At 50.0% G+C, this 15,156-nt stretch overlaps 1 long non-coding RNA gene across 1 annotated transcript in view; it reads left to right on the top strand.

Annotated features, from left to right (window-relative positions):
• The first annotated feature begins 3,745 nt into the window (after window positions 1–3,745).
• The window catches only part of LOC109319709, a 22,158-nt gene continuing 10,747 nt past the window's right edge, over window positions 3,746–15,156 (top strand). The window contains exons 1-2 of the long non-coding RNA XR_002103609.1: window positions 3,746–3,756; window positions 8,369–8,376. This is a non-coding gene — a long non-coding RNA (uncharacterized LOC109319709). The remainder of the gene's footprint in view (window positions 3,757–8,368; window positions 8,377–15,156) is intronic.

The raw sequence follows: 15,156 nt of genomic DNA, 5'->3' as shown, positions 1-15,156 counted from the left end.
TTAGTAAGCACACAATCTAGAAAAATGTCTCTGAAGGAGTCTTTCCAGTCTGCAGCATGTAAAACGAACATTTAAAAAGCTATTTTAAGTTGCTGACTGGAATGACTTCCAAGCAGATTTTGTCTTATGTGAGCCTTTACTGCCTAATGAATGTACAGAATTATCATGTGAGTATCTCTTGAAACCTCTCTCTGATTTCTCTGCTTCCCCCCCCCCCAAAGCAAACAGATGGAAGTTTAATCCTTTCCCTTTAGTGTCTCTGGATTGCAAAGCTTTTGTTGAAATGGAGCCTGGAATCTTAAATCCTAATACTCTTTCCTTGACTTCTAGATAATTGTTATGAGCCTGTACACTGAAAAGCAAAGGAGTGAGGCTAGGCAAATTGGAAATAGCAGAAAGTGAGAATTGGCTAATGAAAAAGTAATATAAAGCAATTCTCTTCATAACATGCTGACTAGTCACTAGGCCAAAAGCTAATGAAACTGAGTTTATGAATTCTTCCCTTCATCTATGACTTGGTACCAGATGAAATGAACTTCTACCAGACCGCTGAAGAGTCCAGTCATCTTCTGGTTTTCTGAGTGTGGGAAACTTCAAGCAGAATGGGTGAGAAGACTGTATAAACTCCAGATGGCTAAGAAGACAACAGTGTTGCAGGCGTTTCCCCTCTCTGCCAACTAATGCAGTCACAGACGGTCAGTGCTACAGATCTCTGTTATCTAATTGCAGTTGGTACTTGTTTTATTGAAGGACAAGCCAAACAGAATATAAAGGCAATCCATACCCAGAAGGAAACAAAGCATAGTCATTTTGGGCCATCTTCATCCAATCTCTGATGTCATTGATCTTGGTGAACTTAGGTTAGAGTGAAATAGACCCTGAGAGACTAACTGTAAGCCAAAGCCTCTTTACAGCTGGTGATTATGAAGATGCATTTATTGATTTATTAAATGACAGACTGGTAGCACTTCATAGTGAATTTGACATGGAATCTGGTAGCAGAGTTGTTAAACTGTCTTGCAATGGATCTGGAAGCATGAGTTTGAGCCTTGTTCCAGTTTTATGCTGAAAGTCATCTTTTATTGACCCAGCTGGGTCAGTGGGTACCTGATTGTTTGGGCTGGGGAGTTAAAGGTGGCTGGACATGCTGTTACCCACATTGCTCCTGTACATTTGGTTGGGTGCAGGAATTGTTAGTATGATGAGCTACTTAAGCTTGAGACAGATCTTCAACTGAGTGTATTTAGAGATACAGATAATTTTTGAGTAGCCCTAGCTCTCGGGAGAGGGATATAAAATAGTTCTTTCTTCAGAAGAGGAATATCAAACCTCTTGGAGAAGAAGGCCAGATCCTCAATTGGTATTTCAGTGTCACTCTATTAGCTTCAGTCGAACAACCAGAATGAATGCCAGTGAGAATGTGGGAAGTTGAGACTACTCTATATTCTTTACTTTCCATAGACAGGGACATACACAGCCCTCAGTGTTTATAGTCAGTCAAGTTAAAGGACATGTAGATACTTGTGACATTTTAAAATTGGCAGCAGAATGTTTGCTTACTCAATTACTTCTTGCAAAAGCCTTCTTTGAGCTCAGCTCCTCTAGGGAGGGGGAAACAGAGAAACACCTCTCTTGTGTCCCACAATGGGAGATTAATACTGTTGGGCCTTCAGTTTCATAATAAGACTTTGCCTGAGTAAGGAGTTAAGGATCTGCCTCTTGGTCAAATTTAAAAATAAAACAAAAACACTGTGAGCATTGGGAATTGCTGACTCAAGCATCTGGTGATCAGAAGGGACCTAAGGTGACTGTTAGGTTGAGTTTTATTTTACTTGGCTGAAAAATATGTAACAGTTCAGTTTAAAGGGTTTGAGCCTTGTAAATCCTTCTTGTGTGAACTACTCTTTCTGTACAAGAATAGTCTGTGGCAGTCTATGGTTTAAACCCAGCTCTCAGGTAGAACAGGACAAACAGAGCAGGGCCAGCAATGAAGTGCAAACTTTACTGTAGTGGGGCACAATGCAAATTACAATTCCAATGAAAGGTAATGCAAAAGATTATAAACCAAACCACACAGCCTATCAATGACTTTAATTACAGCTCCCAACAGAAGCATAACAGTACTGGAAGAGAAGAATGTTATTAAACTTAGAAAACACCCCTTTTATATAAAAGTAAAAAGTAAGCACATTTATTCAGTCATTTCCCTAGAGGCTCGAGTTTCGAGAAAAATTATGTGTATTACTATTCCACCTGGAGGCTGGCATAATTTGTTAGATCTGTGGCCTGATGTTCCTCTGTGGTGAAAACCAGATGTGTCTCTATTGAAGTCAAAGCATTCTGCCCCTATAAAACAGGACTGAGTGAACTGTTGGGGCCTTGATCTACATTCAAGCCTATATCAGGACACTAGAACATTATTTCATGGAATGTGTAGTGGTGAACAGTTCCCCTCTGCCCCTTCCACAATCTCTGTCTGTTTCTAGCCTAAGAAAACATCACAAATTGTCAAATGAAGTGGATCAGTTATGCTGGCATATGCCCTGGCACAGCTGATCTGCTTCATTGTGCAGAACACACGTTGCCCATTGTCCTGGCTACTGGTGCTGTGGGACAATGGGCAGTGTGTTCTCCTGAGGCCTGAGGGGCTCGTACCATAAAGGAAACAGGAGTCCACTGCTAAACAGTGACATGAATTGATTCCACCTTTGTCACAGCCACAAATTTTGGGCATTTGTGGCATGACAGGGGGCACAAGTATCTGTCTACCTAGACTTTGTGGTGGCACAGAGGTGACATCTGTTTCCATCCTTGGTTTCAAGAGGTGAGAGGCATCCAGTACAGATGGCTCTTCTCAGTGTTACAAGCTCCTGAGGATCCCCAGAGCCCCAGTGACTTTTAGTTTAAGTCACTTATCTAAGCTCTGTGAATTGCATCTAAGAAAAACATTCCCTACTTAGTTTTCAGAGGTAATGGGTTTCTACACTCCCAATAATTTTAGTGAGAACTTCCAGGTGCTCAGCTCCTCTGAACCTTAGACAGTGCTGGTTCTTTCTATGGACGATTGCTTAACAGTATCCAAACAATTCCTGTTTGTAGTGTTGTTAAAGCAGGGGTTCTCAAACTGGGTTATGACCCCCCCCCCCTTCCCAGGGGTTGCAAGCAAGTTAAAGGGGGGCACAAACTTCCCAGGGGGTACCACAGCGGTGCAGGAAAGCGATGTGCAGTGGCAGCACGGAATGGTGGATGGCAGTGGCCACTGCTGCATGCAAGCTCCTTGTCCCCCACCACCACCATCCAGCACTCAGGGTTGCGGTAGTGCGAAGTTTGATAACCCCTGTGTTAAAAGATTCAGCCCAGCCTCGTAAGTTTTCTATTAAAAGGATAATTAACTGATACAGTGTTAAGTCAAAGAATTCAGAACCGGTTTGTAGTAAGCATGAACATATGTTTGGTGCTGGGACATAAACTACTGTATCCAGAGTGGGCAAGCATTGTAAATTTTTAACACAAAACAGATGCAAGTTAATTAAAGGCATGAAAGTGTTGCCATTAAATTGAACTGTAGCAAAGAAACAAAATGTTAGTTCAGGCAGAAATTGCTTTAGCTGTTTTATACTGAACCTGCTTTCAACAGAGTTAAAAGGCAGGATGGAGTTGATGTGATATTATCACCTGAGGCTATGGGCAGATGGACTATATGCCAAGGAGTACATGGAGGCAGGTATTTAGAGAGGCAGCTGCTCCATGGTAGTTGTCCCTGTGAGCACAGTAGCTCACCTTCTTTCACCGAGGGCTGAACTATCATGGGTTATTTCTCTTACAGTGGGGTAGGAGCATGCACACAGGTGTGCATCACAGAGCAGTTGGCACACTAAAAACCCTGTTTCCTTTTACTTTGTGGTATGTTGTTCATGTGTCCAGACAAGGGATAGGCAAAATATGATCTGTGGGCCAGATCCAGCCCCACAGTGGATTCTGTTTAGTCCACAGCGGGTCCCTCAGCCCTGCCCAGCTCAGGCGGAGGGAGCAGCCTGGGCCATGGCTTGTGTGGCAGGCGCTGCTGCTCTTGGATGTGCGGTGGGATGGTGCAGTGTAGCAGCTGGACTTGGTCTCCTGGCAGCCCCCATAGTAGTGGCTCACTCTGCCTGGCTGCCACTGCTAGTCCTCCCTGCACCCACCGCTGGGGTGCCAGACAGAGCAGGTGGGCAGGGTCTCCATGGAGTCTGGCCCAGGACCCCCACAGGCAGGGCATGTTTGGTAGGGCAGATGGGGGGGGCCATGGGTGGATGGGGAGCAGTGACTGGGAGTGGAATAGGAGGATGGGCAGGGCCAGATAGGATCAATGTCCCCTTGCCATGCTCGGCTGGGTCAGCACCCTGTCACACCAGTATGGATCAGCACTGCCCCCTACCCCTCTGACACCCAACATCTCACCAAAATTGTTTAAGTGATGTTGTGGCAGTGCGGCCTCTAGGGGTGCCATGAACTCCCCTAGCACCCCCTGGCTACCATGTCAAGCCAGTGTCAATGCACCGTCACCGATCTCGCCCGCCACGTCTTGATGTCTTAAAAGTTTAGGGGAGGCTGCCTTTATCTGCCTTGACACGGTGCCTTGATCTAATCCCACCAATGATCTGTCCAGTTGCCCTGGTGCACTCTGGCCTTAGGGGTCACCTGTAAGTCCTACTGTTGCCCACCCTGGGCCTGTCCCCATGCTCATGCCTCCCCACCCACACTGGGGTCTTGCTCACGCCTCCCCACCTGCACAGGGGCCTTCTATGCCTGACTCGGGCTTCCCAAAATTGGGGCTCAGGCAGGCTCAGCTTTACCTGGCCCCCAGAGCCCTCCTTCCTAGGCCTATGCCCCACCAGGCCTGTCCTGCTAGTTGCCCACACTGGGGTCGGGGTCAGGACACCCCACAACAGCACCCTTGTGGCACTAGGGACCCCCCTTCTACTGGGGAGCTCCCTTGAGGCCTCCTCCACCCTTACAGCCTCGCCCAGTCCTCTGGTCTAACAATAACCAAATATCACAACAACCAACTGCAACAGAAAACTCCCCCTCCTGGGTTCCAACATAACTTCCCAGCCAAGCCATCTCCTGCTTGCTTGTCCTTATCAGGGTTTTCTCCACCCAGTGTTATCTAGCAGACAGTCTCCAGCCATCAGTCTTCTCTCTTACGTTCTGCTCTGCTTGCTCCAACAGCACTCCCACTCCCACTCCCACTCCCACTCCCACTCCCACTCCCACTCCCACTCCCACTCCCACTCCCACTTAGGCTGCCAGCAGGAGAACTGCCTCTGGCCTTGGCCTTGCTGTTTATAAAGGCCAGGCCCTGCCCCCTTCCGGTCAGCTGGCCTAATCAGTTGCCTTAGCAACCGCCACCTGTGCTGCCCTGGTGAGTGGCAGCTGAGTCCACATCATCCTTATCCAGTAGCAGGCACCCTAGTGCCCTGCTACAGAAGCTTTTGCTCAAATAAATACCCATCCCTGGTCCAGACCTAATGACGGCAGTTTCTGAATACTTGTATCAGTGCCAGAAACATAAATCACTGTTATCACTCAATAGCTTAAAAGAGGCACAATTTGATAGGTTTGGGAAAGTTAAAATTAACTTGCTCTAGCATTTGTCAACACTGCAATTGTAGATGTGACTTCAAGTCTTGTAGATATACCTGGGCTAGCTTTAATCTACCTAGCTCAGCTACCAGCAATAGCATAGCCAGGGCAGTACAGTCTTCACTGTGGCCTGTACAAACCTGGGAGTCTGGTACATCCTTGGGTGTTTAGCCTGGGCTGAAGTTCAGGCTGCTCCATGACCCAGACTAGCTGGATATACAGCTACACTGCTGTGTAGTCGTATCCTTTCTTGTCCCAAATGAAAGATACATCTCCAGTTCTATATGATAGGTGTGTGTTTCCCCTCTAACTGATTGTTTCTACCACCACTTCAGCAACATCTCTCCCTGGTGATGAGAGGGTCATCATGACCTCTGTAAAGACATGAATTATACCATTTCCTAATGTCCTCATTCTTGGCTTACTCAGGCAGATATCTTGTGACATGCTGAGCCCTTGCACCCACAGTTCACAGGGGCCTCTTGCAGGAGCTAGAGATGTACTCTGTGTAGGAGAAAGGGCCAGTTAGCACCTCATCTGCACTGAAGGAAATAGCCACTGACATCAATGATGAGTCAAATACTAAGAACTGAGGAGAACCTACCATTTCCACTGAAGTCAACTGTGCTCTCCTTTACTCTCTTACCTCAGGCCTTAACTAGTAAATAACAGTGCAGTGAGGGATCAAAACTTCCCTTGGATGGCACTCAAATGTAGCCTGGAATGTATTATTAACAAGGGATGTCTATTTAATCCCTCTGTGTTAGAACTTTACAGCAGACTGTTTGGGAGTTTTTGGAATAACCCTTGTGTGGTCCCTTTAAAACAGGTTCAGAGAGCTTTGGTCAGACTGTCTGGTCTTTGGAAGTGCGTTAAGGACATGCTTTTTCTTTTCTACAACACATTATCATGTAGGCCAGGGCAAAGTAGATGCTGCTCTGGCCTCCTTGGGCTTGTCTACACTGTGGCAGTGGAGGGTCCCGGTGAGGATGGGGCACAGCATGCTTTGCTGCCTGAGTCTGCAGGCAGGCCCCAGACCTGGGCATTTCTCAGTCAGGCCACTCCAGGCTTTCCCCCAGCACCCACTCTCAGGCCTGCTGGCGATTTAAAGGTACCAAGGGCAAGCACACAGGGATGAGCCCAGAGCAACCTCAATGCCGTGCTCCTGGTTTGGAGCGTGCCGATGGACTTAGGTGTCGGGGTGTGAGCAGGGCATGATCGGCCCCTTCCTTACTGGGATCCACCACCACTGGGGTATAGCCGAGTCCTAGTAAGCTCCCCCCCTGCTCTCACCACACCAGCAATGGTGGCCAGCTTGGCATTGGTCAAGTCAGTACTCCTACCCAGTACAAATTTCAGGGGCTCTTATTCTTTATGTACTTCTCCTACCTGAGAAGCAGTGACTGGGGAGTAATGCATGCATTTGGCTTCATCCTGCCTGCTCTCAAAAGAAGACTGAGGCAACAACCATAGTGTGAGGCCAAGAGCTTCAGCTTTTCATTGAGCAAAACTCCCTGTGACCTCAAATAGAGTTTCTCCTGCATGAGGACTTCAGGATTGGGCCTGAGACCACCACAGCTGGGAAAGTGCCAGTCACTGTTATTGATGTCTTGGGAATAAAATGATACCATTGCTTAGTTATAGTTTCACCCGCTCACACCGTGATGCTATGATGTTTCTTTCTTGCATGTAAACAGTGATCACCAAAGGCTTCCCAGCTGTACATGTGTGGCCAGAGGAGCCACACAAGTAATTGCATCATGCTGCTACCATGCAGATTGCAGACAGCTACACTGGAATCAGGGCTAAATTGCAGGCACTTCTACTAATTCAGTTACAAAATTACAAGTGACTGAGAACGTAATTATACAAAAGCATTATTTTTTTTGTTTTCCAGTAAAATTCTTTGATTGGAAATGTTCAGACCATGGCTAAGTGGGAGGGAAACCCAGAAAACCCCCATCCTTGCCATCTGGGGTATTTGGGAAACTAAAATTAAAAAAACAAACAACAGTCCAAAGAAGGTTGTAATTACTGTACAATCAGCTATTCATTTAATGAAATTACACACCAGCTTAGTGTTAATAGGAGGGTCTGGCATGATTGAGGGGCACAGATTAGAATGATAAAGCTCAGTCCTTGTTGATATTTTTATTCTGGGAATACTTTTCCCCCTTTAATTATTTTAGCCAAGATGATTAAAAAACAAGTCAGATTAGTGGAAATGGCTGTGTCTGGAGTCAAGGAAGGTCTCTTTTAGTTTGGGCTCTACTCTGTGTGATGAATTCTTTTCAAGGGCCTCATCCTTTGAAATGCTGAGTGTGTGGACTTGCCAGTGGTAGCAAGGGCATAGGCTGCCTTGTGTGGCAAGGTTTCTGAATACCATAGACTTTCATCTGTGAAGGCCCCAACTTACAGGAAAGGGCTACAAAAGTAGGAAGAATCCTACAGGAGGCTGTTCTCCGAAGTAATAGTTTGGCTTCACTCTTTGTCCAAGTGGGAGTATGTTTCAGAAAACGTTTTGAGCTGTTGGTGATGTGGCAACCTCAGGTTAGGAGGAGACAGTGTGGAAATAGCAATGTCTCCTTGGCACAAACTAGCTCCTCCCTTTCAAAAGAAAGCACCACAGATCTGTGGGCTCAGCCCTTGCAGCTTCTTCACAAAACTTCTTTTTATTCACAGCAGTCAGTGAAAACCTTTGTTATTTCTACAACTTTGCTGTAGAATTTGGAGCAGCTTCCCCTAGTGAAATGAGTTAAAATGCAGTGTCGCCACATCAGAAATAAACCAGTTAATGGCTGGGTAAGGACTAGGTGAGATACAGTGGGAAGAGATGGAAGCACTGCATTCCTGCTGCAATAAATAGATGAACACATAAACTTCATCTTTAAGGTTTAGAAACACATGCCTGCCTTGTTTTAGATCTTTCAGGTCAGCACATCTCAACTGATGTAGTACAGCGCAGTGTCTTTCCCATTATTTAGTCTCCGTTGCAGTGGCACAGCAAAATTGGGAGCTGGTCTGGCGTATGTGGGTAACTGTTAAATTGGTGGGTCTGTTCATGTAGGAAAGGATTACTTGCCTGCTTGGGAGTTGCAGGATAGGCTCTTGCTTATTCCGTCTCAGTAGTGCAAGGTCAGTCTTCATTTCCTCCGTATTTTCTCTCCCCAGGAGGCAGAAGGCAACTGGAGCAAAGAGCAGCTCCCTAAAGAATTTCCTTATTGAAGATTGCCGGGCTCCTTGCTGCTCTAGGATGTCTCTTAGAAACTGCTCAAGTAACACAGAAGGTGTTTTGCTTTTGTATGTTTTTCTTAATTTAAAAATATATTTTTTCCCAGTCCAGGGTAGATGACCTTTAGGGTTCTTAGCATGAAAGGGACCTTTATGGCATGTTGTAATAACCTCTCTCAGCTGCGCCTGGAGAGATCACAGACCCTAGATAACTAGCTAGGCTGATTTGTCTACTGTTTTATCTTTTTAATATGACAGAGAACATATTTTAAAGTATCATAAATAATACCTGCTGCTGGACTGTGGAAAGCCAGAGAAACTCAAATCAGCTTGCAGACCACCTACTCTAGCTTCATCAAACTGTGGCCTACTATATTATTAGTTTTATTTAATCTGACAAATGTATCCCAATATATTATGGCATTTTTCTTTTCTTTTAATTTCCCAGCGGAATCATGTAATTCCCACTTTGTGGTCACCAAACCAGCCAGTCTTTCAAATGGGTCGGGGTGGACTGCTCTGCCCCTGAGGAGTCTATCCATAAGGAAGGTGCATTGTTCTGTGTGTGTGATGCCATTTGCAAAATAGAGACTTCTGAGCAATTGTTTCGTGAATGAATCTGCATAGCTGATAGTTCTCCTCTGGATAAATCTCAGCAGGACTGGGGCTTGGTGACTTGAGCACTGAACTCAGCATCAAGCTAGATACTGAGATTTGGCTACATTTCCTCTTGGTATTCAGAATCTATCACTCAGGAGGTTTTTTTAAGAAGCTCCTGGAACTGACTGTCCACACGTCCGTTGGCGAGTACGCTCGCTAGGGCGCCTACAGATGGTTGTCCACCAATCCCCGGTTGTGGCCCCTGCTCTGGGGATGCTCACGCCAGGTCCACCTGCCACGACTTCGATGTTTCCTTGGTTCAGTGTGTTTATGATGGCGCGTGCATGTCCGGAAGTGGGACCTCCCGTCGATCCGGGTCCGAGATCCTTGAGGGCTCCTTCCTCCCCTACACCCTCGCCCGGGCCTCCGTGACCAAGTCCGGGTTGCCCACCTAGCCTCCCATCTGGTGGGGGGGGGGGGTTGGGACAACACCTCAAAATGTCCAACGCCAAGTGCGTAACCCGTAAGCCAAACAGTCAGTTCCCGTACGGGTGTCTGCCTCCGGGTCCCTGCAAGTCCCGCTCGCCTCTCTCGGGAGGCTTTTGTTTCTCTATTGGGGTCCGCCGTCTGTCACCGGAGCGTCCCTGCCCCGCCTGGGCGGCTCTGTCTCCGGCCCCAATGCACTGTGGCCAAGGCCCATAGCCTGCTTCTTCCGGCTACCAGCCAAACAGCCCTCAGCTGGGGGGGGGTGCCCCCCCCCCAGCCTTCGCAACCATCACCACTGACTTCGGGGCTTGTCGCCCCTAGTGCCTGGCCCCTGCGGGGCCTTACCCTTTCCCCAAAACACGCATGGCGTGGGTCAGCACGCCTCCGCTGCTCCAGGCTTCTGCCGGGGATCCGCTCCTCCCCCGGCCCTTCTGGTCCGCCGCTTCTCCACGCCAGTGCTGCTTTTGTGCCTGCCAGCACCGCCGCACACCTGGGGGAGGTAATTAAGCCTCGTGCCTTGGGGCCCCGTGGGAAGCTCGTCTCCGGAGTCAGGCCCGCTCGGTGGCCTGCGGGCGATCTCGCCCCCACCACAGCTGCACCGCCTATATTGCGCCCCGCAGCCGCCGACAATTTACTGGAGCGGCGGGACCTGCCTCACTTCCCCCGAGGCTGCTCGGGGGTGAGGCTCTTTCACACACCCCACCCCTCAAGACGCCATTAGGCGTTCTTCCTACTTTTCCTTTCTCGCATGTCTGCTCCTGGCCTCCTCTCTCCCCTTCTCCTTCGCATCGGGATAAAAAGTCTGCCACTGTATTCGCCCTACCTGGTCTGTAGGTCACTGAGAAGCGGTATGGTTGGAGGGCTAAAGCCCAACGCATGATGCGAGCATTGTCAGTTTTAGTGGTATGCAGCCACCTCAGGGGCGCGTGATCCGTAATCAATTTGAACTCGCGGCCTAGAAGGTAATATCGAAAATACTCCACCCCCCACTTTATCGCCAGACATTCCCGCTCTATAGTGGAGTACCTGGTCTCTGGGTCATTTAGTTTTCGGCTGGCATAGGCAACGGGGCGCTCCACCCCATCCGTTTCTTGTGAAAGGACCGCCCCCAAAGTGGTTGCTGACGCGTCAGTCTGTAAAGTGAACGGGATAGCAAAGTTGGGGGTATGCAGGACCACCTCCTGACACTGGGCTTTTCTTACCTCTTCAAAGGCTTTTTGCCGTTCCTGGGTCCATTCAGTTACTCCGGACCGATGGCCTTTAGTGGTTTCCACCAGAGGCGCCGCAATCTCCACAAACCGAGGAATAAAGCGCCAGTAGTAGCTAGCCAACCCCAAGAACGCTCTCATCTGTTTTTTCGTGGTCGGCGCTTTGTAGTTTCTGATGGTCGCCACCTTGTCTGTCAGCGGCCGGACACAGCCCTGCCCTACTAGAAACCCTAGGTACTTGGTTTCGTGCTTTCCTAGTGCGCACTTTTTTGGGTTGGCAGTCAGCCCGACCTGCCTCAGTTCTAGTAGAACAGCTCGCAGGGCCCGCATATGTTGCTTCCAGGTGTCTGTGTATATGATAATATTGTCAATATAGGCCGCTGCATACCTTTGGTGGGGCGCCAAGACCCAATCCATTAATCTCTGGAAGGTAGCGGCAGCTCCGTTGAGCCCAAAGGGCATACGCTTAAATTCAAAAAGGCCCCACGGCGTGCCAAACGCTGTTTTGCACTGGTCCTCTTCCCGGAGCGGGATTTGCCAATATCCCTTCGACAAATCGAGGGTTGAGATGTATTTGGCTTGACCGATGCACTCCACTAGCTCGTTTATATGTGGCATCGAGAATGCGTCGAACTGCGTCAACTCGTTTAATCTTCGGAAGTCTATGCACAACCTCAGGCTCCTGTCTGGTTTTTCTACCGGTACTATTGGACTGCGCCATGGGCTCCGGGAGGGAGTTATGATCCCCTGATCTAGCATCATCTTGATTTCCTTTTCTGCTAGCGCGCGCTTATGGTATGGGATGTGTTGCCACCGTTCCCTCACTATTCTCCCTTCCTTAGTGATAATCCGATGCTTCACGTCGCGCGCCTTTCCGGGACGCTCCGTGAAGACGTCAGGGAATTCATAGACCAGCCTTGTTAACTGCCGTCCCTGGGACGGGCTGAGGTGCACCCCTATGGGTACCTCCCCTGGACCTAGCCCTGGTGAGATCAGGAGCCCCTCAGGTTCGTGCCACTCTTTAAGCAGGTTAACATGAAATATCTGGCGTTCCCGTTTGGCCCCCGGGCACAGGATCTCATAATCAACTGGCCCCACCTTCCTTACAACCGAGAAGGGGCCTTGCCACTGCGTTGAGAACTCGCTAGTGGCATCTGGTAACATCAGCAGCACTTTCTGTCCTATCTTAAGCTCCCGGGGCTGCGCCCTGCTATTGTAGCTCCCTTTCTGGCACACCTGGGCCTGTTCTAAGTTAGCCAATGCGATATCACGGGCTGCTTGCAGCCGGTCTCACATTTCTTGTATGTATTCCCTCATCCTTCCCCCGTGCTCGGGCCCAGCCTCCCATTCTTCCCGTTTAATATCCAACAGACTACGGGGCCGATGCCCAAACGTTAACTCAAAGGGAGAGAAGCCTAGAGAGGCTTGAGGGGCGTCCCTCACCGCAAATAGCAAGGGTGGGATCATTAGGCTCCACTTGTGGGGCTCCTCTTGGGTGCACCGCCTCAGCATCCCCTTTAGGGTCCCATTAAACCGCTCCACCAGCCCATTGGTCTGCGGGTGATATACCGTAGTCCAAAGGTGCTTAATCTGGAGTACTTTGCAAAAAGCTTTTAGGACTGCGGACATAAAGTTGGACCCCTGGTCCGTAACTATTTCCCGTGGAATCCCAAACATAGTGACCCAATGCATTAATGAATCCGCCACCTTAGTGGCCATCACCACCCTCAGAGGGATAGCCTCGGGGAATCTGGTGGTGTAATCTATTAACACCAAAATGTACTGGTGCCCGGCTACACTTTTAGGGAGTGGGCCCACTACATCTAGCGCTACATGAGAGAAAACCTCCCGTACCACTGGCATGGGCTGCAGGGGGACCTTCTGCGGCCTGTACAAGCTAACTTTTTGGCAGGCGTGACACGAGTGACAATACTTATCTACATCTTCGTAAAGATGGAGCCAGAAACACCAGCGAATCAGCCGTGCCTCCGTTTTATCCCTTCCCAGGTGCCCTCCAAGGGGGTGTTTGTGGGCCAGCCATAATAGCTGGTCCCGGAAAGTACGTGGGATTATTAACTGCGCTCCCTCTTCACCCTCGCGCCTTCCCTGCTTCACCCTATAAAGCAGTCCATTCCTTATTTCTATGCACGGGGTGCACTTGGTGCGACCCAAGGGGCTTACCTGGGGGGTATCTTCCCGGGCGTCTATCTCCCAGAAGGCGCGCAGTTTGGGGTCTGTCTCTTGTTCCTGCTGGAACGGCTCCGACTGGGTCAGCTCACCAATCTGTAAGGCGTCGACCTCCCGACCTTCTTCCCCCGCCAGGCCTCCACCTTCGCTCTGGCACTTTCTCCCCAATGCGAGGATATCGAAGATCTCGGGCCAATCACGGCCCAGGATCATGGGGTACAATATTCCTTCTCTTAGCCCGACCGGGATCCTGCGCTGGGTTTCCCCTACCCGGACGGTCAGCACCCGCCATTCGATGTAGCTTCTCTCTTTATGGAGGCACACCAGGTTGATGCCCTCACACTGGGGGGCCTGTTTCCACCTAATGAGTGAGGGCCTACCCAGGGACTGGGTACATCCGGTGTCCACCACTGCCTGAATGGGGACTCCTTCCACCCATGCTTGCACCTTAGGCAAAGGTTGGATGTGGGCCTGGTGATGGCTACCCACCCCACAGTCCATTGCCTCCACCTCCAGCACCCCTTCGGGGGCCTGGTGGTCATCCTGATGATACCTTTCTCTAAGGGAACTCCCTCGCATCCCCTGCGGGCAGTTCCTCGCGAAATGCCTTTTCCTCCCGCACGTAAAACAGGCGGGACCTTGTCCTCCCCCTTTCTTGATTCCTTTACTGTCAGCAGTTCACCTAGCCGTAGAATCTGCCCCTTTTGGGCTGCTCATCCGGCGCTGTTCTCCCTGGGCGGCATCAAACTGCTCAGCCCACTGCAGTGCCTCTCGAGAGGAGGTGGGGCAGTGGCACCTTACCCAGTTCTGGGTCCCCTCCTTGAGGTCATTAATGAACTGCTCCATCAGGACCAGATCTATTATCTGTTCTTTGGAGGCAATTTCTGGCCTGAGCCATTTGCTCAGTAGGTCCGCTAGAGTCTGCCATAAGATACGGGCAGTCCTTACCTCCGCCGCCTTCCTCTCCCTAAAGGCCTGTCTGTGCCTCTCCGGTGTAATGTCTAGTCGGCGGAGGATCTCCCCCTTTACCTTCTTGTAGTCCATGGCGTCGCTCCTCGACATGGCCCTGTATACCACCTGTGCCTGCCTGATAAGCAGGATGCCCAGTTGGCCGGCCATTTCGCCTTGTCGACTCCTGCAGCTATGGCTGCTCTCTCAAAAATTTTGAGAAAGGCCTCTGGGTCGTCCACCAGCATCATCTTGGGCATGCGCCACTCTGCACCGCCCCTGGGTATCCACGTTTGCTGCTGCATCCAGTGCTCCTGCAAGGTCGTCTGCCTTACGGACTGTTGTTGTTGTTGTTGTTGAAGCAGCTGTATTACCACGCTTAGTAGCTAGTGCATAGGGTCCACGATCTGTCCAGCCGCCTGGTGCTCCATTGTGGTGGTAACATGTGCTCAGAAGGCCGTCGTCGCTTCCCGGCCAATGCACCAAAAATGTCCATGCGTCCGTTGGCAAGTACGCTCGCTAGGGCGCCTATGGATGATTGTCCACCAATCCCCGGTTGTGGCCCCTGCTCCGGGGATGCTCACGCCAGGTCCGCCTGCCACGACTTCGATGTTTCCTTGGTTCAGTGTGTTTATGATGGCGCGTGCACATCCGGAAGTGGGACCTCCCATTGATCCGGGTCCGAGATCCTTGAGGGCTCCTTCCTCCCCTACACCCTCACCCGGGCCTCCGTGACCAAGTCCGGGTTGCCCACCTAGCCTCCCATCTGGTGGGGGGGGGTTGGGACAACACCTCAAAATGTCCAACGCCAAGTGCGTAACCCGTAAGCCAAACAGTCAGTTCCCGTACGGGTGTCTGCCTCCGGGTCCCTGCA

This window comes from Crocodylus porosus, unplaced genomic scaffold, assembly GCF_001723895.1.
Source record: "Crocodylus porosus isolate Cpor-Errol unplaced genomic scaffold, CroPor_comp1, whole genome shotgun sequence".
Lineage (NCBI taxonomy): Eukaryota > Metazoa > Chordata > Crocodylia > Crocodylidae > Crocodylus > Crocodylus porosus.
The sequence above is the reverse complement of the archived record's forward strand: the minus strand, read 5'-3'. Positions and strand labels throughout refer to the sequence as shown.